The 25,672-nt window shown below is 39.3% G+C and overlaps 1 protein-coding gene across 2 annotated transcripts in view; it reads right to left on the reverse strand.

The window, feature by feature from the left end:
• The window catches only part of PCED1B (PC-esterase domain containing 1B), a 129,469-nt gene that overhangs the window by 74,222 nt on the left and 29,575 nt on the right, over window positions 1-25,672 (reverse strand). For both annotated transcript variants that reach the window (XM_084876665.1, XM_084876664.1), the window contains exon 2: window positions 20,814-20,862. The gene's annotated coding sequence lies outside the window, so the exon portion shown is untranslated. The remainder of the gene's footprint in view (window positions 1-20,813; window positions 20,863-25,672) is intronic.

Below are 25,672 nucleotides of genomic sequence, written 5' to 3' on the forward strand. Positions count from 1 at the left end.
CTTTATTTATTGAATTTATTGGGCTGACATTGTCTAATAAAATTATATAAGTTCCAGGTGTATAATTCTATTAATACACCATCTAAATGTTGTATTGTGTATTCACCAACATAGTTACTTCATAGGCACTGGCTCATTTAATTTCCACTCGCTCATCAGCCTCAAGTCTCCTTCCATCACCATTTATCCCTTAACCTTCTTCTACCTCCCTCCTCCCCCTTTCCCTCTGGTATTTTTTTTTTTTTTTTTTTTACCAGAATCATAAACAAATGAATCTTAAAACTCTGTACTTTATTTAAAGTATAGTATGGATTTGTTTTGAAATCAATGCTTTGTTGCATTGTGTACCTACAGTGTTGTAAGGTATTATATTTCAAAGGTCATGATGGTTAAGTCTGACCAAATAACTGAATCGATACCCCCTTCCCTGGAACAATGAACATTAGGCCCTTTCACAATGAATGTTCTCTTTTGCTTAGACCACATTCCACTTGCTAAGACCATTCTCTCTCCCCTCCAGACTTTCCCAGATTTGGACCTGCCCAGAGAATTTTACTTCCAGAAAAAGCCTGCCTAGAGCCCTTTAAAACTCTGACTCCCCACCTCTGGGTGCTGGCACCATTTTGGGACTCAGCCCAGGTCTCCAGATGACCTAATACATTTATAATCCCTTATTACGTTGGCCTTCAGCGAGCCTAACAATGATGATATAGCAGAAGCAAAACAGTGTCCTTTCTTAGAAAACATAAATGCATTATCCTTATTTTGGATTATTTTGATTAGCAAAATTCCTTACTTGGGTGCACTGACATATGCAAGGTGGTCTTTTAATCCTGTGGGCTTGTTCAGAAGGAAACAATCAGAAGTGGAATGTGTTTTTTTCTTTTCAAGCTGAGGTTTCCAAACACCTTAGCAGGATGAATTTGGACAGCTTTTTTTGTAAGAAGAGTTGTAATTTTAATACACATGTACAACACAAACACATATGCACGCATGCATATCATCTGAGGGCATTTGCCACCCTAAAATATACTCTTTTTTTTGGGGGGGGGGGCGGATAGTGATAATTTAGGCTGATTATTTTTAAGAAACTGCAAAGGTTCAAAATGAGGCTCCCTAAAGTGTGCCATCATGGCACACAGATTATTTTGAACTAAAGACAGTTAAAGCCCAACAAACTCAAGAAGCGCCTTTTACTGCCTCCTTACCTGCCTAAAAAGATTCAGACAGAAAAACCCGTTCCAGACAGGAGCTACCTTATCCCCTGAGCATGATATGAAATAATGATGGCCGGCAGGGAGGAGCCTAGTGAAGTCTGTTAGACTCCCCTGAGTCCCATTGCTTCCAGTGGCCCAGCAAGAATGTGCTCACCAAGCATTTGCTTTCTCATCTACCTGCGAATTGCCTTCCTCCCCTTTGAAATCCAAACACTACCTTCCTTTCTCCTTTATGTGCTCAAGGTGGCACACAAACCTCAACTGTCTTCCCATGGGACCCATATTCTTATGGAACTGACACATGTACATATGTAATTAAATTGTGTTATTTTCTCCTGTTAACCTGCCTCAAGTCAGTTTAATGATTAGAACAACCAGAAAAACTAGGAGGGAAAAGGAGAAATTTCTGTCCCCTACTCCACATTTATGCCTCACCCACACCAAACACATGTGCACCAAACACACCATACACATATACACATGCCACACAGCATATCACATACTCACGACACACACTATACCACACAGATACACTCCCTTATCCGCCAAGCACTGATAAATATACTATAATACATACATACACCATACCATTGTACACACACATATAGCTCTCTCCCACATCAAACACACACATCACACCACACACCAAACACAAGATTTTACCACACGCACACCAGACATACCATACCACATGTATATTCACTCTCACACCAAGCACACTCTCCCTTCCTCACTCCCCACAAACATAAGCTGGCCACTGGCTACCTTCCAACCTCATTTCCAACCTTCTCTCCCTTGTTTACTATTTCCTTCTATTTTTGAACATGCCAAGCACATGCCTTCCTGTCTTTGCATCTGTAGTTCCTTATGCAAAAGTTCTCTCCCTGGGTATGTGCACGGCCTACTTAAAGCTCTCCCTCCAGGGTAGCACACAGATCACTCACTCTCTGTGTGATCTGCCTGCCCCCTTTGCTCTCCAGACTAGACTGAGTTACCTGGACTCTAAATCCCAAGCACAAGATGTGAATGGTGCTTAGAAATCATCTAGTCAAAGTCTGATGCTCTTATTTTGCAGACAACACAATGGGAACCATTCAGCCAATATTTAGTCAGCTCCTTTCTGCCAGACACATTCTAGATACTAGGTAATAGAAGGGTAAAGACAGGGTAAGGAAAGGGTACATTCTATTTAGGAGACAGGTAATAACAAATAAATACATAGTGTAATGCTTGGTAGTGATTAATGCTTAAAAAACAAACAAACAAACAAAAACCAGGAAGAAAAAAGGAGCCAGAAGTAAGAAAAGGCCAGGAATAGTTGAGACAGATGATCCTAAGGGCAGGCACATGGAGGTATAGTCTATTGGAAATTATCCAGATGTTAAAACATCTGTTCATTCAAGGTGTCAGGCTAACTTGTGAATGCAGAAGGTTTAGCAAGGGGTTTCTTTGGATTTGAAAAGGAGGCACAGCTTTTGGACATTGGCCAAGACAAGAAGAGTATAAAAGACCTGAGGTGGTATACTTTACTGCAGTTAACGTACATGGTGAAATATGGACTGAATCCATTCAAAACATTGTGCATAATGAACCATCTTAGAGTTCAGATATTAACAGTCACTGGTAGTGGCCAGAGATAACTTCGAATCCAGGAACACATAGATTCTTCTGAGCAAATAACAGTCTAAAAGTGGAAGTCAGGCTACTGGAATTTGGGAAGTCAAACAAGGCAAGAACAAACTCATGCAGAAAGGTACCATCTACCCTTACCCTAAGACAAAAGTCCGCTGGTACCATGAGGAGATGAGACCAAGTCACTTAAAAGCTAAGAAAGGCAGACCAGATCTGCAAAAAGAGGCCAAGAAGCAACAACTGCTGAGACAATAACCTACCAGGAGTTCAGGGACTCCTTTTATCTCCTCGTGCTTGAGGTGGAACCATCAGAATGTGCAGGTACATGCCTATGTGTGTATGTGTGTGTGTGTAAAAGAGATGAAAGAATAGACGTATTTTGGGGTAGCCTCTACATGTTTAATTATATGTTCTGTCTGTGATATCTGGTGCATCTAACTCAACTCTTCATCTTTTTTTTTTTTTTTTTAAAATACATTTTATTGGTTTTTTTTACCGAGAGGAAGGGAGAGGGATGAAGAGTTAGAAACATTGATGAGAGAGAAACATCAATCAGCTGCCTCCTGCACACTTTCTACTAGGGATGTGCCCGCAACCAAGGCACATGCTCTTGAGCGAAATCGAACCTGGGATCCTTAAGTCCACAGATCGACGCTCCATCCACTGAGCCAAACCAGTCAGGGCATCAACTCTTCATCTTTTAAAGAATATTTTCTTAGGAATGATTAACTTAGAATGATTAACTTAAAATGAAACAAAAATTTGTCTGCTACGTGAGCTTCCAGAATAAGACTATTTCTCTGACTGTTCACTGGCCATCTCAACAAAATGGGCCATTTGCAGTTAAATAAGACTCTCTTCAGTGACAAGGTTAAGTGTTTCTGAATAGTTTTAAATCTCTAGGGACTATACAATCCTTATCATTTTAAGCATTAAAAAAATTCCCTTTTTGAAAGGCCAAAAAAGCTTCCCCTAAACATTTGCAGATTAGAATAGGAATATTTTAGAAATACTTTTTATATAGAAATCTATGTATTATCATTCTTGTCAGTCTTACTTTCTTTAACTTGAATACTTTATTTCCTATAACATATAAATTATTTTTGCAAAAGACTGCTTCAGACTTGTTGATGATTTCAATTCTAATCATTCTTATATTTAAGTCATATATTGACCAGTATAAATATATATATTGACATGTAATAAAAATATGCTATTGTTCAAATATGAATGAAATTAAGGCTATGTTCATACCCACTTCATGGGAAAATTTTATATTAGGTCTGGTAAGCAGTATCACAATCTCTCCCAATTTAGAGGTCAACCAGGAAGCCAATGAGACTTTGCTAAACATATTAGATAGATATGTTACTTTTCAACGATCAATGTAATTGAGAGTGCTATATGCTTTACCTTGAGTCCTTTTAATTCACAAATAACCTATTGTATTTTCTGGCGTATAAGACAACCCCCTAATTTTACAGTTAAAACATAGGTTTAGGCCTATATTCGCTGTATAAGACTACCCCCCACTTCCGAGGCAACACCAGTTCTTTTTTTAATAGACCGCCTCTCTGACTCTGGCCAATCTGAGCAGGCTTTTTATTAGAACACAGTGTAGCTTTGGGTACAGAACATGTATAATTTGCATGCATAAAAAGCCTGCTTGGATTGGCTGAGTAGAGAGGTGGTCCGAGCAGCCTTGCAGTGATTGGTGCGGGATCGAGTTGGAAAATTCGTTTAGCGGCATATCGAGACGTTTTTTGGGATATACTCGGCCAATATTCGGTTGACTTTTTTTCGTTTCAAAAGTCGTCTTATACGCCGGAAAATATGGTATTTGATAGGAAATGTCATCATTTTCATTTTATAAATGAGAAAATGGAGACACAGAGGACCTGAGAAAGTTACCCAAAGATTCCATGGCAGAAAAGTGACAGAGACAAGTCTAGAATCCAAGTCTATCCACCCCAATCATAATGACCTTTCTACAGCATACTTGCCGTATTATGCTTCATGTATTATAGGATAAGTTGATATTTTAACTTAGAATGAAACAAAAAATTTGTCAGCAGAATCACAATTTAGAAGATTCAGGATTCTGAAAGATATTGAAAAGATACATGATAAAGTACAGCTTAGGAAATAAAGTACAATCCTATATAATAAAAAGGTAATGTGCAAATTGACCGTCACACCCTCATAAGATGGCTACCTAAGACCATGTTGGCAGGGGGATTAGTGAGGGACAACCAAACGACTGAACAGCAGGCTGTGTGAGGTGAACAGATTGGCAGGGGGAGCAGTTGGGGGTGACCAGGCTATCAGAGAGAACAGCAATTCTGCACCCGAGGGACTTGAGAGTGTGTTTGCTGATGTCATGTTGCCTTGTCTAGGTTAGCTTATCAAGGATTGAATTCCACAACTTGTGCAAATATATAAACATGTGAAAATGGCAAATAATATTTGTGTCTCAGTGATTTAAATTAACATTATTATTTTATTGAATGTCATGTATAAAAAATATTCTCTAGATCCTCCTTTATAAGAAGGGGGGGCGGGAACTAGGCGCCCAGCCGGCATGGCTCAGAGGTTGAGCGTGGACCTATGAACCAGGAGGTCACAGTTCAATTCCTGGTCAGGGCACATGCCAGGTTGTGGGTTGCAGACTCAATGAGCTGTGTACGGGAGGCAGCTGATCAATGATTCTCTCCCGTCATTGATATTTCTATCTCTCTCTCCTTCTCCCTTCTCATCTGAAATCAATAAAAATATATTTTAAAAAAGAACAAGGGGGAAATTACTTTTTAAACTGTGTTTTTAAGCTTTAAATATGAAAACTCTTACACATATATAAAAGTAGAATAGTATATTGAACTGTTATCTACCCACAATTACCATATTTCTTTCCTTTTCTCTCTGTGAATGTACTATATCCCCCCTCCCCGCCCCTGAATACTACTATATTTTTAATGATCATTAAAAAGAACTTGTAACTTAAATTGTTCAGATGCTGACTGGGCACCAGCTGGGTGTTAGTTCTCCTTTGGTAGCGATGCTGTTATTCGACTTTAAGAGGCTATTTCTCACCAGCCTCAGAAGGTCATGATTTGGATATTACTCCACTAATAGTGATTCATTGGGGCTGTGTCGTGTGCAATGTCCTATACAGACTTCCTTCTGACTTGCAGCGCAGTTTCTGAGATAGTTGGGTAGGGCCGAGTGTATAAGTAAGGCCATTGACTTACAACATTGTTCAATGGCTAAAATGACTCTACTGTCAGATTTCACTGTCACTTTCCCTTAGCTTAATGACCTCATGCAAACCATTTACTCTAACAAGTTTCTAGGAAATAAGACTAGCTGAATCATTTTCTGCTTACATCAGAGACACACTAAGATTCTGAGAAGAGAAAAATAAAGGCTGTTGCCTTGCATTGGTTAGAAAGGACATTTAGCGGGGCATTCTAAGGAGAAGGATCTGGGATATATTTGCTCATCCCACGGAGTGGAAGGCTTAGGAGAGAGTTTCATATAGTTTTATCCATCACGTCAACAAGTAGCAGTAGCTTGTTGTTTTTATTGGATGAGTCATCTTTTAAGGAAGTGAGGGGTATTGGGATGTACCAAATCATTGAATAAGGACATGGCTCTTCCATTAAAAAAGTATTTCATCTTTATAAATACCATCAAGATGCCTTCAGTAAAAAAAAAAAAAAAAAAAAAAAAAAAAAAAAAAAAAAAGGAAAGAAAAAAAAAAAGTCCTTGGCAGCCCTAACCGATTTGGTTCAGTGGATAGAGCATCGGCCTGCAGACTGAAAGGTCCCCGGTTAGATTCGGGTCAAGGGCCTGTAACTTGGTTATGGGCACATTCCCAGTGCGGGGTGTGCAGGAGGCAGCTGATCAATGTTTCTCTCTCATGGATGTTTGTTACTCTCTATCCCTCTACCTTCCTCTCTGTAAAAAAATCAATAATATATATATAAAAATATTTTTTAAAATATGGCAGATGACCATTCCATGCGAAAGACAGAGCATAACAAACAGGATTGTTATAATAAAATATAATGCATGCATTGATTTAAAATACAATTTATGTGTGTGATTGTTGTGATGTATCCTAATTCACCATGAATGGTTAACTTACAATGTAACTAGCAATTAATATAAACTTTTACCCTGATGTGGCAGTTCTGTATCTGTAAACAAATCAAACAAGACAGCTGTAATATGTTATTTTAACATTTTGAATTACAAATCTGTTCACTGGTATCAAAATTTTTATCCTACTTATCAATTATACTGACAGCCATAATTAAACAATTTCTCATAACATCCAAGACATAAAAGCAATTAAGATAAAGAATATAATGTTTTGAAATAATCTTATTCTATTTTCCTGTTTACCCTTCCCAGAAGCTTTAGAAAGAAAACCTGGGTAAAATTTACCAAGTTTTCTGTAAAAAGTGACATCTTTCATTTATATCTTATCAACTCTTACTCTTTAAAAATGAAAGTCTCACTACTCAGAAACTATTATCCAAACAAAAGTGTTGGTCCTGCTAAAGCTCACGGCTCTCCGTTCACTGTTTGTGAAGAGCGGAATCCTACCTTCAAGTGAAATTTTAGTTGAAAATCCAACATGTAAAAATGAACAAAATGAAATTGCTCAGGTTAAGAAAGGACATAGGGAACTTAGAGCCCTGCCTACCAAGTTTCTCCTCAGGAGGGAAATGTAAGACTTTCTGCCAACCATAGTCTGAAAACCACTGCTTTAGTCCATCATGAGGAAATGTGTTCTCCATTCGACATCAAGCAAGTCCAGTCAGTGCCCGCTCTCCTGCTGAAGATGGCTGTAATGGGCAGGCCATGTTCCATGCCTGGGAGGTGCACTGCTGGGTTCTTCAGAGTCCCAGCCAGACACATGGACCCTTCTTTATCCTTTGTGCCTTGTGATCCCTCCCACGAGGGATCAGCACCTGATCTAAGGACACCTAAGTGACAGTTAAGTAACCTGGCATGAGAACACTGCCCAAGGTGGCACTCCATTCTGGAAGGCACACTTGAACCTAGCACCCCCTGTGGGGATTTTGAACTTGAGATGCACTGAGAGAAGTGTAGCAAGGAGATATATGAAAAGAAAGCAGAAAGCAAATGCTTTGAGGCAAAGAGAATTAGAGTTATCTTGTTATGGCAGGAGCAGTGCAAGAAAAGGAGCGGGCAGCTAAGTTATAACGATGGCAGAACCCCGGAGAAGGGAACGGTGAATGCCTGTCTCAGAGTTCCCCCTGCCAACCCCCTGGGACCACTCACAGGCCCTGAAGGAAATACTGAGATGGCTCCTGCACTTCCTCACTCTCCCATATGTCCTTATAAAAATCTCCATTCTACAAGGTCACTTAAGCATTCTCTAACTGGCTAGTTTGCAAAGCCTAACTAATCCCACTGCAAAATTTTCCCGCTTTATCAAACATATAATTCAACGCAGGAGGTAATCATGTGAAACCAGGTTTAGACACCGGATTTGTCAATATCTCAAGACCAAAAATATCAAGCGCATGGCATGTGCTCTTGTCGTTCCCATACCTGCACCCGGCAGACACCAGAAATTGAACATGAACCTTTATGTTACTGCAGAGACAGGCATCAACTGCAGCAATTGTGTCAAACAACTCTCTGGGCAGCGTATTGATCTATATTGTTGATGCAAACACTGAAATCTATTTACCACTCCAATTTAGTATTTTGAATGGTATGTGTTCTTGGTGAGCACAGTATTTGGGTAGGTCCATGGTTTTCAATATTTCCCATCAGGGACTGCCTCTGCAGGCAGGAGAGTGAAGCTGAATAACCGCAGTCCAGATAAACGTGAAATACCTCCACCTTTATCTGCTACCTGTATTGAAGTTCCTAGTAACATTTTAATTGAGAAAAGATCTCTACAACTAAGAAAGAAAAAGAAATCACTAAGTCATTATATTGTCAGCACATGGGTCAGAGTGTTCACAGCAATGAAATATTTCATAGATGAATCTGACCAAAACTGTCAACCACCATAATCAGCCAGCTATTTAGACTTCTAGTTTCAAGATCTAAATCTGCAGAACAACATTTATAAGTCATATTATAAAAAGGCAGTAATCAAAACATCATAGAATTGTTATCAAGATAGACAAACAGAAAAATGGAACAGAATAGCAAGTCCAGAAAATCCATAGTCACATATATGGTTAATTGATTTTTTACAAAGGTACAAAAGCAATTCACTTCAGAAAAAAATAGTCCTTCAACAAATAGTACTGGAATAGTTTGTAATCCACATGCAAAGAAAAAGAATAGCAATAAAAAACTTCATTTCATACCTTGTGCAGTGTTAAAAAACTAGCAACAACAAAAAAATGGATCATTGAGCTGTCAAACTTAAAATATAAAACTTCTAAAAGACAACATAGTGACCCTGATTTAAGCAAACTTGAGTTTTTCAAGAACAACACCAACAATGTGATCCATACAATAAAACTTGATGATTTGAACTTAATCAAAATCAAGAATATTTGCCAGTGAAAATACACTGTTTTGAGAACATAATAAACAGCACCAACAAAGAAAAGAAAAAAAAGATACTGTTATATTTGACTGAAAAGACAAACCAAAGACTGAGGGTAAATATTTGTAAATTATCTATCTAAGGAAAAAAATCTGTATCTAGAATATATACTAGTAAAGAACTTCAAAAATTCAATAATAAGTAAACAAACATCGCAATAAAAGAAAGGGGATAGGGGAGACTTAGACAAGCATATCACCAAAAATGATAGGTAGATGGGCAAATAAGAACATAAAACATCGTTCAACTTCTTTAGCAAAATGGAAATTAAAATTTCACTGCAATATTATTATATCTTATAAGAATATCCTGATGGACTTATTACAGAGCTTTAGTGCATTGTTTTGATGATTTTTAATAAAAATACCTGTAGCTTAATCATAGTTCAAATAGGACCTTTAAGGGCAGTGTTTTTGCAATCTCTGTTCTCCATAGGTAATTGGTGTCATAAAAAGTAAGAACATAGATAAATCCAACTCTGCCTGGGCAGACTTGGATATATAGGAAGCTGTGTTTACACACCATTTAGGAGAGATATTCTAAAGCTCAAATAATACTGTTACATCTTTACTATTTAGAAACATGAAAACTTTTTTTTTTTTTTTCTAATAAAGTGGGAAAGTTGAAACCGGTTTGGCTCAGTGGATAGAGTGTCGATCTGCAGACTGAAAGGTCTCAGGTTCAATTCCAGTCAAGGGCATGTACATTGGTTACGGGCACATCCCTGGTCAGGGGTGTGCAGGAGGCAGCTGGTCGATGTATCTCTCATCAATGTTTCTAGCTCTCTATCCCTCTCCCTTCCTCTCTGTGAAAAATCAATAAAATATGCTAGAAAAAAAAGTTGTGGAAAAGTTTGTTGACCATTAATTATAATCCTATCTAATAAAAGACTAATATGCAAATTAAGCAGCACTCTGCTACCCAGTGGGTCCCAATCACATCCCTCGAAGGGTCCCAAATTGGAGAGGGTGCAGGCTGGGTGGAGGGACACCCTCCCCCCATGCACCAATTTAGTGCACCAGGCCTCTAGTTGAATGTAAAGCTATCTGATGTGTGTATATATTAAAGGTAGTAGCATCTGGTTTTGCAGAAAACTGATGAGTTCCATATTTGCTAAAATAATCTAGGCATGATGTAACTGTGTAATTATCCTGAAAGCAGGATTTTCTAATCAACAAATGTTAAATTCTTCATTCTATTCTAATAACTTTATTTTCTGCTTTCCATATTATGTTATGCTTCGCTTGAAACTCAGCTGTTCCTCATTCTGAGAAAATAATGAAAGAAAAGGGGCATATGGTACTTGTTTTTTATTTAGGAAGTTATAATATCCAGGAAGGCAGTAACTAATTCTTTTATGATTTCTCAAAAATGGACAGGACATTGCAGAGCTCCTAATAAATGTTCAATCGGTGAACATATTTTTGATAAGAATTGCATTGTATCACCAAGTTCTCTAAGTGGGAGTAAGATAAATTTGTAAATCACTCATCATCCAAATACCCAGGATCATTCCTGCCTCCAACTTCTCATTTTCCAGATCTGAGGGACTTAACTGCAGCCTCCAGAGAAGCTGCTTCAATGCCTTGGAGAAATGTTGCTTAAATATATATATATATATAATTGATTTCAGAGAGGAAGAAAGAGACAGAAACCTCCGTGATGAGAGAGAATCATCGATAGGCTGCCTTCTACACACCCCACACTGAGGATGGAGCCCACAACCCAGGTATGTGTCCTGACTGGGAGTCGAACCGAGAACTCCTGGTTCATAGGTTGATGCTCAGCCATAGAGCCATAAAAGACAGGCATATACTATATAACTTGACTAAAAGATTAAGCAAAATATTTAGTGACTTTTTATTAATATGAACATAAGGAAAGCACTTATTTATTTGCTTAACCCTCACCCCAAGATGTTTTTATTGATTTTTAGAGAGAGAGAAGTAGAGAGAGAGAGAGAGACATCAATGTGAGAGACAAACATCGATCAGTTGCCTTCTGTATGTTCCCTGACCAGGGATCAAACCCACAACCTAGGTATGTGCTCTGACTGGGAATCGAACTCACAACCTTCTGATGTATGGCATGTCAGTCGAACCAACTGAGCAACCCAGCCAGGGAGGAAGCATTTTTTTACACTTAACAAAATACAGTTTGAGAACTTACGTATGTCACCCCTTGACAAAGTGAAATACCAAGTTCTAGACCCAACTGTGCTTGCCTGGTTTTCTGCCCAACTTCAGGGAAACATTAGCTCTAATTACAAGGGAAGCAAATTGTAAACACTGAAGCCAGTGGCAAAGCTGCCATGGAGCTTTAAAAATAAGGAAGGCCAGAGTGAATCACTAGATTGTATATTTTTCTCCAACAGCATGTATCAGGCCAAGTGATGAATACCTAATTAAAAATAATAATGATGAAAAGCATTTAAAGGGCTTACTATATACAAAATGTGTCTATTTTATTATTCCGATTCATGTTTTTATTATAACTTCAGGAGAATGGGGTTATAATTATACCCATTTTACAGATGAGGAAAGGAAAGTTGAGAACATCATATTACAACTTATTTTGACAAAGTCAGGACAGACACCTAAATCCATGGATCTCTTAATCATTTCTCTACTGCCCCCTATCAGCAGGATAGTCTACTTAACATCTAAAAATTTTCTTTGGATGTTTAATTAGATTAAATTTTTGATTCATTAGAAAATGTATTAGAACATGTTAAACGTACATTCTTATTCTAAACATTGAGAAAAATGACCAAAGAAAGGTTGGTCATTTAAAAAAAAACTTCATTATTTTAAATTAATTTAAAAACTCATTTTAATTTGGGTTTCATTTGATTTATAACTTTTATAAGATCCGGAAATAGTTTGAAAAGTGTCAGTGATTTTTACAGCAGGTCCCATCTTACAGGACAATACATAACCACTAATATATAACTTTGCAGCCAGGAAAAGGACCTTGGGAAACCATGGTAGAGTCCTGCCTTTTGCCAAAGCTTCACCTGTAAACCTCCCCCATCGTGTATCACCACGATGGTTTCCTTCCCAGTGTTTAAAGAATAAGATTTTTAAAGACATTTTTTTCATTTTTTCATTAAGGTATTATATGTGTAAGAATAAGATTTTTTAAAACTAATTTTTCAAAGATCTACTGAGATATAATTCACATAGCATACAATTTATCTATTTAAACTATACAATACAGTGGATTTTAATACAGTCACGATATAGGGTGAAACTATCACCACAATTTTAGAATATTTTCATTGGTTAAAGAGGAAACCTGTACCCTTTAACAATCTCCTCTCCCATGACTCCTTTTTTTCCAGCCCCAAGTCTCTACTAATCTACTTCCTGTCTTTATAGAGTTGCCTATTCTGGATATTTCATATACATGGAATCATATAATATGTGGTCTTTGTGACTGGCTTTCTGACTCAGCATAATTTTTCAGAGTACATCTGTGTTGTAGTACAAATGACTACTTCATTCCTTTTTATGGCCACATGATAGTCCACTGAATAGATATACTGCATCTAGTTTAACCATTCATCAGTTGGTGGACATTTGGGTTGTTTGCACCTTTTGGCTATTATGAAAAATGCTGCTGTAAACATTCACGTGCAAGCTGTTGTGTGGACACACATTTTAGTTTTTCGTGGGCATATACCTGGGAATAGAACTACTGTGTCATATAGCAACTTTATGCTTAAACATTTGAGGAACTGCCAGATTGTTTTCCCAAGTGGCTGCACCATTTTACATCTCGTCAGAAGTATAAGAGAGTTCTAATTTCTCCACATTCAATTTCTCTACATTGTCAACACTTGTTTTTATGTGACAATTTTATTCTAGCCCGCCTAGTGAGTGTGAAGTAGTACTTTATCAGAGTTTTTTTTAAAAACATGTTTTTATTGATTTCAGAGAAAAGAAGGGAGAAAGAGAGAAATAGAAACATCAATGAGAGAGAAACATCAATTGGCTGCCTCTTGTACACCCCCTGCTGGGGATGAAGCCCCCAACCTGGGCATGTGCCCTGACTGGGAATTGAACTGGAGACCTTCTGGTGCATGGTACCAACTGAGCCACATGGGCTAGGCCTTCATTATAGTTTTGACTTGAATTTCTCTTATGATTGACTATTAATGTTAAACATCTTTTTGTGTGCTTATTGGCCACTGTATATCTCCCTTAGAGAAATGTCTATTTAAATTATTTATTTATTCTGTAACTGGGTTATTGTTTTGTTTGTTTGTTTGTTTGTTTTTGTTTTAAATATATTTTATTGATTTTGTACAGAGAAGGGAGAGAGATAGAGAGCTAGAAACATTGATGAGAGAGAGTCATCGATCAGCTGCCTCTTGCACACCCCCTACTGGGGATATGCCCGCAACCAAGGTACATGCCCTTGACCGGAATCGAACCCAGGACCCTTCAGTCCCCAAGCTGATGCTTTATTCATTGAGCCAAACCGGTCTCGGCTGGGTTATTGTTTTTTTTTAAAATTATTGAGTCATTAGAGTTTTTATGTATTATGGACACAAGTCTTTTATCAGATATACTAGAGGCCTAGTGCATGGATTTGTGCACATTGAAAGGAAATTAATTAGATGATGGCTAGCAGGGCAGGACTTGGGGAGATAGGCCAGATATGCCTTGGAGCCAACCTCCCACAGTCCCTCCCAGGCTGGCCGCACCAGGGGTGGCACTTGGGCTCGAAGGGCATCTATGGAGTGAGTGGGATCCGTCTGGCCTGTGGGAGTCCCTCGGCCTGGGCTATGGGGATCAGGCTGAAACCAGCAACCTGACATCGTTTGAGGGGTCTCCGAGTATGAGAGGGCACGAGTGCAAGAGGGTACTCTGCAAAGTTGCTGTTGCTCGGCAGCTCCTGCATTAAGCATCTGCCCCCTGGTGGTCATTGTGCAACATAGCTACCGGCTGGTGGCTTAGGCTTTTAGATATATAGATGATATGAAAATATTTCTCCCATTCTGTGAATTGTCTTTTTGCTTTCTTGATCGTGTCCTTTGATGGATGAAAGTTTTTAGTTTTGATGAAGTTCAATTTATTTATTTTTTCTTTTATTCTTTGAGTACTGTATCTAAGAATCCATTGTCAAATAGGAGAACATATCGATAAAATCTAACCCTATGTTTTCTTCTAAGAGTTTTATAGTTTTAGCTTTTTAGTTTAGCTCTTTGATCTTTTTTGAATTAATTTTTATATATGGTATGAGGTGAGGACCAATTTAATTCTTTTTCATGTGGCTCTCCAGTTGTCCCAAGACCATTTGTTAAAAAGATTATTCTTTCTTCTTGAGTGATCTTGGTACCCCTTATCAAAAATAAATTGATCATAGACACATTGGTCTTTATCTAAACTCTAAGTTCTTTTCCATTGATCTTTATGACTATCCTTATACCAGTGCCAGTACTGTTGTTTCTTAAAGAATAAGAGTTTACAAACATTCAAGATTGACATAGTCCAGGACCTCACAACTCCAACATTTTCAACAAATGATTAACTAGCATTTAGATTGGCAAATAATTTGGCTCAAGGTATCCAACTACCTATTAAAATCTTATACTGTATCAGTATTAGTTATTAAGTTGCCTGCTATCTCCTATATTTAGGATAACGTTTATATGACGTTAGATATATCAAATTTTCTTATCTAATTGTGCTTTTTGAAAATAAAATTCTCAAAGTAAATTACAGTTTTGAAACTTATACATTATCTAGGCCAATTTGTTTTCAGTCTTGTTTTTACAGATTAAAAAACAGACCTCCACACTTCTCATAATAAAAATACCATATTTTCCCAAACTGTGACCTTCAAAGTATTTCTTCCATTAAATTTATTTGCACGCTAGAACTAATCCAGGCTTTTTGACAAACTGTGAACCCCTCTAAAGGGAACAAACAATTAATGGTGTGTAGAGAAGCTTATCAACATCTTTTTTTTTTTTTTTTGTAGTTAAGACCCATCACATTGGGATGTGATAGCAAATATTTAGACAATAAAATTCTGTATTTGTCTTCCAGATATGTGATACCATGTAGACCCACAAAAAAAAAAAATCTTATTAGTAGAGGTAATTTTAAAATAGAAACATATTGAGAATATAATTGTTATATTCTGAAATAAAACACTAAAGAAATAAACTAATAGAAATCATGAAGTGATGGACTCAGGAATATGTTCTTCTTCTGTATACTTTGTATATTAAAATTTTTCATTAGTCTTTTTAATATAGATTTCTAGTATGTTAACTTAAGGTTACATATTTTTACTGATGTTGAACAAAAGCTCAAGTGTTCTGCTATGGACTGAATTGTGCATCCCCCAAATTCTTAGGTTGAAGCATTAACCCCCACTATGACTGTATTTGGAGATGGGGTCTACGAAGAGGTGATAAAAGTTAAATGAGGTCATTAAGGTGAAGTTCTAATCTGATAGGGCTGCTGCCCTTGTAAGAATAAACACCAAAGCTCTCATTTTGTCAAGTGGGGACATAGCAAGAAGGCAGCCATTAGCAAGCCGGGAAGAGATTCCTCACCAGCAACAAGATGTGCACTTTCCATCCTCCAGAACTACAAGAAACAGATTTCTGTTGTTTAAGCCAGCCAGTCTGGGGTATTTTGTTACAGCAGCCTAAGCTGACTAATACATGCTCTCAGATGCAACCCCTCCTCCCCAACAATGTATACAATTTCTCCAGGTCAGAACACAGCACATCAGTTCAATTGTCTTTCATTGTAGTTGCACGTAAAAGGGATTATCTAAAGACGTAAGCGGTATAAATCAGAAAGGGTGCCTTCAGTCTGCTGTTGATAACCATCACATCACTTAGAGAATAAATGGTACTGCAATGGGTTAAATACACAACTTGATCTCTAAGATGGATAAGGAGATTCAATCCGTACCACATTTTTTTTTAACATCAATAAAACAGATTATTTTCTTACTGAAATATTTCTAGAAGAAGGAGGGGAAGAGGAAGAAGAATAGGAGGAGAAGGAGGTGGAGATCAAGAAGAAAAAGGGAGAAAATTAATAACTTCCTTTCTTATTTGTTTGTAGGCATCAGATGGCTCTGCCTCTGAAAAATTTAAAAATTATGCTATAGTATTTAAATACCAGCATGGAAAACCTGAATCAGTAATATCAGTGCTATGTATAAACTCATGCTAAGAACTTAAATTTTCCACATGAGCTCATGGGTGGTTGAAACAAAAGAGCTCCAAAATTATTGAACATTTTAAAGGAAATTTAATCAACACTAAGAAAAAGAATTTTAATCTTAAAAAAATAAAGGAAGCTATTTCTGGAACTACAACAATACTTGACTTAATAAAATTCAAGGAAGAATCTTAATAATCAAAACTCTGGGAGCTAAAAAGCCATTGAAAAAAATCTTTAAAATATTAAAGCTTTTAAAATTCCTAGTCAAGATGTGTCAAAGGAAGTGGAAGACTGCAGGCCAGTTGAATAAAGCCTTCCTAAATACCTTACTTAACCTCATTCATCTGTTAATCCATTCATTTATCTATTCTTCTGGGAGACTGTTGGTCAAATTGCCTTTTAACAGGCTGGACTCCCCTAACACATATGATCCAAAGAGTGATTATCTTTCCCCTTGTGAAAAACAAGTGGTATTAACCAGTGGGACCACTGTAACTGCATTAAAGACGCACTAACACATTTCCAGAGGACATTAACAGTTATTACAACACAGAGAACTTGTGAGGCCTTTTAAATTCCTGTGAAAACTTCCTTGGTGTCCAAGTGAGGGACCTGCTCACTAAACATACCTCCAATGAGGTAAAAGAATTCTGCCGAAGAGGAGGTAATCCAATATTCACAACACCATCTTTTAATTAATTAACTAATTAATTAATATATATTTATTTATATATATTTTATTATTGATTTTTTACATAGAGGAAGGGAGAGGGATAGAAAGCTAGAAACATCGATGAGAGAGAAACATCGATCAGCTGCCTCCTGCACACCCCCTACTGGGGATGTGCCCACAGCCAAGGTACATGCCCTTGACCGGAATCAAACCTGGGACCTTTCTGTCCACAGACTGACGCTCTATCCACTGAGCCAAACTGCTTTTGGCTACACCATCTTTTTAAAAAGCAGTTTGCAGCTGTACCTCATGAGCATGGCTATGGCTTTAGGACAAAAGCTTTTGTGTTTGCCCCCTGAAAAGTACAAAATGGAAGGTGCAGATAGTGGCAGGCATTGCAGGAGGAGCAGGGAGTGAGGGGGGAAGAAACTGCACCAACAGAGGCCAGAATGGATTGCAGATACCATGGGAAGATGATTTAATATTTGTGTTGGCAGAGAATAAAGAGGTTTTAACTGCACTCTGATTCTTGTGCTTGAAATTTCCTCCAGCATTACTATAGAGATTCCAAATTAGGCCTAATCCAGAGAGCACTGTCACCCTTAGTTTTGGCAAAGTCCTATTTTAGTATATGTGCTTCCAAAGAGAGCACAGCAAAGTCCTGAAAGCACTATCCATTTATTCATTTGTACAAACACTAGAGGCCCAGTGCACGAAATTCATGCATAGGTAGGATCCCTAAGCCTGGCCAGAGATCAACGCCAATCAGGTTCCCCACCTCCAGGCCTCCCTGCTTCCTCCTTCCCTCACCCCTCAGAGCCCCACCACGGCTGCCGCTGGTCACCCACCATGTTCTGCGCCGCCCCCCTGGTGGTCAGCGCACGTCATAGCAAGTGATCTCCCGGTCTCCCAGTCGAACTCAAGAGGAGACAATTTGCATATTAGCCTTTTATTATATCGGATTTACTGATACCCTAAGAACATCATGGGTAGGCTTTGAACATCACGTTATATCAGACCACAGAGCATTATACTAGAATTAACTTAATTTGCTGTATTTTTTCTTTTTTGGGGAAAAAAAAAAGATATTAACTTTGAAGTAATTCAAACAAAATTTGCAGTCTTAACTTGCACATTGTGTAAGCTCCCAAACCTTCCCACCTGTATCTCTAGAACATGTGGTTAAACCTTGCTTAATGGACAGCAGGACGCATGAAAGTACAATCTCTTTGAAAAGCTTGCTGTTCTTAGAGTACGATGAACATGATGGAAAGCCAGGTGTTGGCATCCCCCAATTCTTGAAAGCTTTCCCTGAGGCCTGTCCCTTGGTGGCAGTCCCTGAGCATAGGAGCCCCCATTCCTGCTCCAGCTAGAGGCTTGGTGGCAGCAACCTTAAGGCTTCTGAGATAGGAACGTTTACTTTTTTCTTGAAGAAGCTCTCCAGGTCAAGCAAGAGCAGAAATAGCAGGGGGGCAGCCTTGCTAACCCAGGGAAACCTAATTTTGAGCTAGAATGTGCATATAATCTATGACCCCAAACACAGATCTGTTCTCAGGAACAATGTTCTCTGTCTCTTGCTAAGGCGAAAAATCAGAGAGTGGAGAAAGCTGTATTATCAGCTTTGAAGGGCCAGTTTGTATTAAGCTGAAAAGCCTCTGAGCTAGATCTCAAACATGCCTGCTTTTAAGGCATAAACAGAGTTTGAATCCAAGTTCTATCACTTACTATCTATTAGGGCCTCGGTTTCCTCAGTTGTCAATGTGTGTGGCGGAGTGGGGGTGTATGAGGGGGGACTGGCATCTAGCTGCCAGATTTGCGATGAAAAAAAAATAGTAAAAGATAAGTTTTTAATACAGTGGTGCTGAATCGGAAATTTGATCACTGCTTTCTCTGCATAAGTGTGCTTTTTGTTTATTATGGCTTTTTATCTCTTCCTATTCCCAGGAAATCTTTAGTAAATTATCCAGAGTCCCAAACTTAATTTTTTTCCTTCTAAACAGGAATAACAGGAAGAAGAAATAGTTGTATACACACAAAGGGTTTCATCAATGTGCTTCTCTAAACAAAATATGCGACTCGCAAAACCACATTCTTTTTAAAAAGTCACATTTTGGCTACCCGCTTTTTTGCACATATATTTCTCTGCAGACATGTCCCAAAAATTTCTGATGCAAACTAGAAGGCAGTTTAGAGTTGATTGCCTGAAACCTTTCAGTCTTTCTCCATTTATTTATTTATTTATTTATTTATTTATTTTTTCTTTTGGTAAAGGCTGGTATTGGAGTCAATGACAGACCATGAAGCAGGAAGTGCTACCGGCATGGAATAGTACAGTAAAAGGCAGAAAAACTGAGCACTCACACCTGGACAAGCCTCGGTGTCTTTATTTCTAAATTGGGGGTAAAAATGCTTAATGGTGAGAATCAAACTAGATAATATATGTAAACTATCTAACACAGTTCCTGACTCATAATAAATGTTCAAGAAAAGTTGGTTATTTTCACTCCTCATCTGTGAATCTTGAATTCAGAGATCTGCTCATCTTTTGAATCCCCATAGCCTACTCTTATAATACATATTATACCCTGACTTGTGTTATAGCAAGGAAGTATAAACCCTTTCCCTACTCCTTTAGGATGAGGACTCCATCTGACCCACTTTAGTGTATTCTAGAGACCTAACTCAGTACTCAGCATTCACTTGTGGGATGAACAAGACATCCTGTTTAATTGGAAGGAGACCGTGTGTGATAGTAAGGAAAGCCATTATAGTTCTACTAGCCAGTATTTGGTAATAGACTATAAAGACAAACTTACCAAGAGTGGGGAAATATTAGTTAACAGAAAGAGAAAGTCTTGAGATGCAAAGTCAAAATGGCAGAGCAAGTAGACCTTGAACTCACCTCCTTTCACAAACCCATCAAAATTATAGCTAAATATAAAACAACCACCCCTGACCACCTGAAAACTGGCTGAACAGAACTCCTATAACTGAAGATATAAAAAAAGAAGCCACACTGAGGGTGGGAGGGGCAGAGACATAGCCTGGTCAGATGTAGCAATTCATAAATGGAAAGGATAACATAACTGTGGAGGTTTCCCTGAGGAATGAGTAGGTCCCACCCTTACACCAGGATCCCCAGTCTAGGGCATCTGTGCTGGGAAGAGGAGTCTCCATAACATCTAGTTTTGAAAACCAACAGGGATCATATCAGAGAGAGACAAAGGGCGGGGGAGACCGAGGCACTGCTCTTAAAGCACATGTGTCAAACACAAGGCCCGCGGGCCAAATCCAGCCCGCCAGGCCTTGCAATGTGGCCCGCACCGCGCTGTCATCACTGCACTCCGCTGTCAGTTTATGACATTGTCAGTTTATGACTGTTCAGTAAACCATTCGGCCCGCGATTTAGGCTGGATTTTAGATTTTGGCCCCTTCTCTGATTGAGTTCGACACCCCTATCTTAAAGGATTGGTGCACACACTCACCCGCTCCAAGCTCCAGCGTGGAAGCAGCAGTTCCAGGAGTGCCTGGGACCTGTGGGGAGGAATTAGATTGACTAACATTAGGGGGAGGGCTGGAGGGACAGGGATTGGTGGAAACTCTCCCTGAGGTGGAAGAGCTGGCAGGTGCCATTGTTCCTTTGTTTCTTTTGCTGTGGTCTCCTTCCACCTGGCTGACCTGGAGCAGGCAGGTGCCAAACCTGTCACTCTCCATTAACCTGGCTACCACTGTTCACCCCATCCCAGCATTCCAGAGATCCTGCCCCACCTAACCTGCTAGCCCTGGCCAAAGCCTTTCCCAAGTGTGCTCCTGACCTTCCACACAAGCAGCACTGGCCTCAGGTCAAATCATAGCAACTACCAAGTGGTCACAAGTCCAGCACAAGCAGTGGCCAGCCTAGGCCAGCACCAAGCCCCACCCAGTGGCTCCACAACAGACACACCCAACAGGCAGCTGGGGCCAGCACTGTAGCCCCTCCAAAGCAATTTCCACTCTGTGGGGTCAGCCTTGGCACATCAGATCATCCATGAGTCTTGGCTGGCCCTCGCAGCCAGTCACCTAAGAGTCAGCCCCATCCACAAGCAAGCCTGGAGCAACTGGAGCCCAACTCCAACAGAAGGGCACACACAGTATTCTAATAACTATGCACGGTGACAAACAGGTATGAGATTTTTAAAGGTGGTCACTTAGTAAGTTTTAAAACGTCTGATCACTATGATGTACACCTGAAACTAATATAACATTGTACATCAACTGTAATTGAAAAATAAAAAATGATTTAAAAAATTAAAGCAGCAAGAGAAAAGCATCTAGTAGTACAAGGGATCCCATAAGACTACCAGCTGATTTTGCAGCAGGAACTTTGCAGGCCAGAAGGAAACAGCACAATACATTCACAGTGGTGAAAGGGAAACCTATTACCAAGATTACTCTATTCAGCCCTTATCACTAGATTGGAAGACAGATAAAGAATTCCTTAGACAAGCAAAAGCTAAAGGAATTTCTTACCACTCAACAACACTACAAGAAATGTTAAAGGGTCTTCTTTAAGCGGAAAAGAAAAAGCTAAAATTAAAAATAAAAAAATATAAGGAAAAAAATCTCACTGATAAAGGCAAACATTTAGTAAAAGTAGTGGATCAACCAATTATAAAGCTAATATGAAGGTTAAAAAGCAAAATTAATAAGATCATGTGTAACTACAATAAATAATTAAGAGATATGCACATATACAATACTCATACACATACTTCTGAGTATTTATCCAAAGAACTTGAAAAGATATATGTGCCCCTATGTTCATTGCAGCATTATTTATAATAGTCAATATATGGAAGCGACCTAAGTGTCCACTGATAAATGAATGGATAAAGAATATATAGTACACACACACACACACACACACACAATCCATTGATAAATGAATGGATAAAGAATATGTAGTACACATACACACACACAATCCATTGATAAATGAACGGATAAAGAATATGTAGATATGTAGTACACACACACACACACAATCCATTGACAAATGAACGGATAAAGAAATGTAGTACACACACACACACACACACACACACAATCCATTGATAAATGAACGGATAAAGAAATATAGTACACACACACACACACACACACACAATCCATTGATAAATGAATGGATAAAGAATATGTAGTACACACACACACACACACACAATCCATTGATAAATGAATGGATAAAGAATATGTAGTACACACACACACACACAATCCATTGATAAATGAACGGATAAAGAATATGTAGTACACACACACACACACACACACACACACACACACTGGAATATTACCCGTAAAATGGAAAGAAATCTTGCCATTTGTGACAACATAGATAGATCTAGAGGGTTTTATGCTAAGGGAAGTAAAACAGGAAAAGACAAATACCATATAACTTCACTGACATGTGAAATTATATGGTATTCACTAAAAAACAAAACAAACAAAATAAAACAGAAGTAAACTCATACAAAGAACTGATGGTTGCCAGCCAGCGGGGTGGGAAGTGGAGGAATGGGCAAAAAAGGTGAAAGGAATTAAGAAGTACAAACTACCAGTTATAAAATAAGTCATGGGGCATAAAGTACAGCAAAGAGGATCTAGTCAGTAATATCATAATAACTGTGTATGATGACAGATGGGTACTAGTCTCATTATGACAATCACTGCATAAAGTATAGAAATGTGTAATCACTATGTTGTATTCCTCAACTAATATAATTTTGGATGTCAACTATAATTTTAAAATAACTTAAAAATAAAAAGAGAAAGAAAAAGAAATTTTTATTTGGTTTTGCACCCAGAAGGGCAGTTAGGATGTGCCAGGGGCAGATCAACGACTATCTGCTATGTAACCAAGAAGTTTGCTGCACACTGTAGAAATGGAACTTTTGTCTCTCACTGAAGGGAGGAGCCCTTGAAAATCTCAATACTCCTTGGAGCCCAGGGGAGAACGGGGGACTCTGAAAGAGCATAAGAGAAAGGCAAGTATTAGGTCTGTTATGAATGTTTGCAAATAATGTGACTTTACAAACTTTCGTCAAAGGATTACAACATTGGAAGGCATTATGGTAAAACTAGAGGCCCCAGGCATGAAATTCATGCAAGGTTAGGCCTTCCTTCTCCTGGCTGCTGGCTTTGCAGCCTCACCCCCTACCCACACCCAACATGGCCTGACGCTGCCTGGGTCCACTGCCACACATCCTGCCAGTTCTCCTGTTCTGCAGAGCCCCCTGGTCGATCACCCCACAGAGGGTATCCTGGGCATCCCTCTGCTGGGTGATCATGGGGCGATGGCATGGCCCCCAGGACCAATGGCATCACATCCACCTTGGCGTGGTCATAGCGTGGTCATCGTTCTGCTGTTGGGTCGCTGGGTCAATTTGTATATTACGCTTTTATTATTATAGACTAGAGGCCCGGTGCACGAAATTCATTCATGGGGAAGGGGTGTGTCCCAGAGTCCAGCCTGCAACAATGTCAGCATCCTGCACCCTGGCCAGCCTCTGGCCAGAGGCCTGCCCTCCCTCCCTCTGCGGACTGGAGGGTGCGGGACACTGGGGCTCGTTGCCTGAGCGACGCTGCCAGCGTCCAGCAACCCGGCTGCTATGGGCGCCGCCATCTTTGTGACGAAGTGATAGTTAATTTGCATATTACCCTTTTATTAGATAGGATAATGTACCTTGGACGTGGCTTTCCTACGAAGAAAAAGCAATGTTCTGTTTACTAAAGTCCAATATATAGATTGTGATGAAAATCACAAACAACTCTTTAGCTGAAACCACTGATTTGCTCAATAGAAAGAGCAAATGATACATTGAGTAGAAATGGTACCTTCATTTCCTGCACTAACACCAATGGAATATGGACGGATACATTTTCCTCCAGGTCAGAAATCTAATGAAGTATAGTGAAATTTGCCTGGAGACTCTTTACTAAAATAGCACTTATTAAAAAAAAATTTTTTTTTTTTTTATATCACTACCGTTAGAGTTTCAACAATCAAGACTCTGTATTTGAAAGGCATTAGGAAACGGGCTCCAGTCCCCTGAAGCACGTTTGGCCCAAGTGTCTCTTGTACCAGAGACAGAGACTGCATTGAAGAATTCCAGGTTTATGCTGTGCTTGGGGCAGTGTTGGCCACCACATAACAAGTGTTAAATAAAATATAGCAACATGTGACATGGAGAGCCTGAGCCTCTCATTCTTACTGCTAAGCCCACAGACCAGATGGTTGTACACACCCGTAATCAAGTGCAGAGCCATGCGGAGCTGTGTGGGCCGGGGGCTGGCGAGGCAGCTCTGAGTCAGGCCGCTGCCTTCTCTCCCTCCTGTGGAACTGCTTCACGGCCTCCGCAGCCAGAGGAGCGGTGCTGGCGTTTTTGAGAGCTCACAGAGCTTTGGATGTGTCTAGACGATTCATGAAAAAATCCGCTAATTTCCCTCGAGTATGTGCAAAATGACATCTTACCAACTCCTTTACCACCGAGAGCCGTGACTTGCTAATAAGACCGGTAAAGAAACGGGGACATCTCAGGTAGAACGGGTGGGCGCAGTTGATTGTTCATGAGGCACTTGAAAGTATTAGCTCTTATTAAAAACAAATAAATAAAACCCTACCTTGAGGACATCATGCCGAGAGAAAAAAGTCAGTCACAAAAGAATAGCGAATGATTCCACTTATCCGAGGTCCTCAGAGCAGTCAAATTCACAGAGGCAGAAAGGAGAAACGTGGTTGCCAGAGGCTAGGAAGGGGGGAATGGGGAGTTATTGTTTAGAGGCGACAGTCTCAGTTTCATAAGATGAAAAGAGTTCTGTGGGTGGATGGCAGTACCACAATAATGTGAGAGTACTTAATGCCACCAAACTGTACACTTAAAAAAATGGTTAAGATGGTAAGTTTTATGTCATGCATATTTGACCACAATTTAAAAAATATAGAATCCTATATAATAAGAGAGGAATATGCTAATTGTCCGTTATGCCCTGAGGTGTAACAACCAACCACATTAAGACCGGATCTCAGATCTGCAGGAGGGTGGGGCATCAAACTACGAGCGGGAGGCGGAGACCTATAGGAGGGGGCAGGGCAGCAAGCTATGGGAGGGGGGTGGGGCAGGGGGAGCTACAGGAGGGCGGCAGAGACCTCCTGGCCCATGGATTCGTGCGCAGGGCTACTAGTAAACATATACATGGAAATGTAATAGGTATTTATTTCCTCTGAGGGTCAGTGAAAACCATGAAGATCTCCCTCCTCTCATAAAAAGAGAGCAGAGGCATTGGGAAGCATTTTAAAAATGGT

The sequence above is a fragment of the Pipistrellus hanaki genome, assembly GCF_964339955.1.
Source record: "Pipistrellus hanaki genome assembly, chromosome: 3".
NCBI classification, from domain to species: Eukaryota; Metazoa; Chordata; class Mammalia; order Chiroptera; family Vespertilionidae; genus Pipistrellus; species Pipistrellus hanaki.